This window comes from Apium graveolens, chromosome 6 (assembly GCF_009905375.1).
Source record: "Apium graveolens cultivar Ventura chromosome 6, ASM990537v1, whole genome shotgun sequence".
In the NCBI taxonomy this organism is placed as follows: domain Eukaryota; kingdom Viridiplantae; phylum Streptophyta; class Magnoliopsida; order Apiales; family Apiaceae; genus Apium; species Apium graveolens.
In genome coordinates, this window is record NC_133652.1 from 220,669,763 (window position 1) to 220,672,966 (window position 3,204).

At 41.8% G+C, this 3,204-nt stretch overlaps 1 non-coding gene across 1 annotated transcript; it reads left to right on the forward strand.

Annotated features, from left to right (window-relative positions):
• The first annotated feature begins 1,962 nt into the window (after positions 1–1,962).
• Positions 1,963–2,069, forward strand: LOC141669376 (small nucleolar RNA R71). Its single transcript, XR_012553662.1, has one exon. It is a non-coding gene; the product is annotated as a small nucleolar RNA R71 (small nucleolar RNA).
• Positions 2,070–3,204: the final 1,135 nt, after the last annotated feature.

The window sequence follows — 3,204 nt, forward strand, 5'->3', positions numbered from 1 at the left end:
TCTCTCAAAATCCTTAAGAGCTTGTCCTCCTCACTACCTGAAAGGTCAGATGCAATAATAACAGGTAAGTAGATGCCTCACCTAAAAAGGCATACCTCAAGTGTTCAGGTAATGGCTTAAGCTCCAAGGTAGGTGCTTCCTCAATTGATGGTTTGAGCTTTCCTTCAGCATTCTTGAGGTCAGAAGTACCAAGAGATTCAAACGGCATGTCCAGCTTTCGCCTCCAGGGAGAAGCATTAAGATATTGTAATTGCTCGTTGCCATCTTCATCATCACTGTCGAAATCCCCCACTAAGGCCTTTTCTAATGCATCAGTCATTAGCATATGATCGAGTTCTGAAGTAACCGCAGAATCAATCACATCCACTTTTAAGCACTCCTCATCTTCTGTAGGGAATTTCATTGTTTTGAATACATTGAAGGTCACATCCTGATCCTGCACCCGCATAGTAAGTTCACCTTTATGCACATCTATCAAGGTACGACCAGTAGCCAAGAAAGGTCTTCCCAAGATTATGGGAATCTTCTTATCTTCCTCGAAATCCAGAATAACAAAGTCTGCAGGAAAGAAGAGCTTATCCACCTTGACTAGCACATCCTGCCACTATGCCCCTTGGGTAAGTAATAGAACGATCAGCCAGTTGTAGAGACATGTAGGTGGGTTTCGGATCAGGCGAATCCAATTTTTTAAAGATCGACAACGGCATCAGATTGATGATTGCTCCCAAATCATAAAGGCACTTGTCAAACGACAACTTGCCAATGGTGCAAGGAATGGTGAAGCTACCTAGATCTTTAAGCTTCGGAGGTAACTTTTGCTGTAGCACAGTGCTGCATTCTTCCGTTAGAGCAATGGTCTCAAGGTCATCCAGTTTCACCTTCCTTGAAAGAATACTCTTTATAAACTTCGCATAATTAGGAATTTGCTCCAGAGCCTCAGCGAAAGGTATATTGATGTGAAGTTTCTTGAACACCTCCAGCAACTTACCGAACTGCTTATCCAGCTTTTGTTGTTACAATCTCTTAGGGAAATGTGGTGGAGGATAGAGTTGTTTTTCCCCTGTATTACCCTCAGGAAGAGTGTGTTCAACAGTAGTCTTCCTTGGTTCTGCCGCTTTCTCCTTTTGCTTAGCTTCTTCATCTCTAATTTCAGCTTCTCCTTCTTTTGCCTTTTCAGCATCAGCAACTTTCCCAGACCTTAAGGTAATATCCTTGACTTGCTCTTTAGCTTCCTTCCTGCCAGGTACTTCCGTGTCACTAGGAAGTGTTCCAGATTTACGATTGAGCACTGTATTGGCTATTTGACCGATTTGATTCTCCAAGGTCTTGATAGAAACCGCCTGACTCTTGCACAACAGCTTAAGTTCCTCAAAATCAGCACTAGTAGGTGCAGCTGCACTACCCTGTTGAGGATATGATTGCCTTTGAGCATATTGTTGCGGTTGCTGGAATCCAGGTGGATTGAACTGTTTACTCACACCTTGCTGATATGGTGGCTGAATAGCATTCTGATTATTACCCCAGCTGAAATTTGGATGATTTCTGTTGTTAGGATGATAAGTAGCTGGCACAGGCTGCTGTTGTCGCTGATAATTGTTCACATACTGAACAGATTCGTTGACAAGAGAACACTGATCCGTAGCATGAGAACCTGCACAAAGCTCACAGACCATAGCTATTTGATTGACTCCATAGGTAGCTAGAGAATCGACCTTCATAGACAGTGCTTGGAGCTGCGCTGTAATAGCGGTGGCTACATCGACTTCCAGAATACCTGCTACCTTCCCAGGCATCATCCTCTGGGTTGGGTTTTGATGCTCATTTGCAGCCATTATCTCAATAAGATTATAAGCCTCAGTATAGCTTTTGGCCCACAAGGCGCCTCCAGCTGCTGCATCGAGCATGGGCCGAGATTGGGCCCCCAAACCATTATAGAAACCAGTGATCACCATCCAATCGGGCATTCCATGATGTGGACACTTTCTCAACATTTCCTTGTAGCGTTCCCAAGCTTCGCACATAGATTCTGTAGGTTGCTGCACAAACTGAGTAAGAGCACTCCTCATAGCAGCAGTCTTTGCCATTGGATAAAACTTCACCAGAAACTTTTGTGCAAGATCTTGCCAAGTAGTGATGGACCCAGCTGGTTCAGAATGTAACCAGTCCTTAGCTTTGTCCCTCAGTGAGAATGGGAAAAGCCTCAGCTTGATAGCCTCATCAGTCACGCCATTATATTTGAAAGTACTGCAGATCTCGACAAAATTCCTTATGTGCATGTTGGGGTCTTCAGTCGCAGCACCTCCGAAAGAGACAGAATTCTGCACTATCTGAATAGTTCCCGGCTTGTATTCAAAGGTGTTAGCTTGAATAGCCGGATGAAGAATGATTGACTAAATGTCATCAATTTTAGGCCGAGAAAAGTCCATCAGAGCTGGATCGGCCGGAACAATACGATCACCCATGATTACTGGTTCTTTCTGCTCACTTCCTGAATCCGAATCTTCAAAATCTATCTTCTCCAGAATATCAAGAACTTCGTCTGTCTCCTCAGCTGTATCTAAAGTCCTCTTGCGAGTACGAGAACGAGTTTGCATAAATGCTCGCTAAAGTACCTGAAACACAACCAAAAACAATAAGTAACAAATATGTCTTAATCATTGAGTCCTAATGACCAATGATGGTAAGTACATAAACTAAACAAATACGTCGAGTCCCCGACAGCGGCGCCAAAAACTTGTTAGGGCGAAAACACGCGCTAATAACACACGCAAGTATACGCGTTCGCAAGTAATATAGAATACTTTCTAGTTCGTTCCCACAGAGACTCGGACTAATTATGTTCAATTAAACTCACTCACCAATGTATGATTATTTCTCAATGTTAAGACAATAACACTTAGATTTTGATTAACTAATTATTAACTACAATTAACTACTAAAATTAACCACTTAATTAACAATTCAAATTAACAATATTAAAACACTCATGAGATCACAACTTCATTACTACTTCCTTCAATAGTCATTGTTATTACCCTTAGCATGCAACAGTGATGATATTAATCGAATAACACGAAACTGATAGAAGCCAACTTTTATTGTACTAATACCATTCTACCAAACATCCACAATTAAGATAGAAGTTGAATAGGCATCAATTATGTTGAGTCCCTATATGTCTACAGAAATTAACAACATAATGAT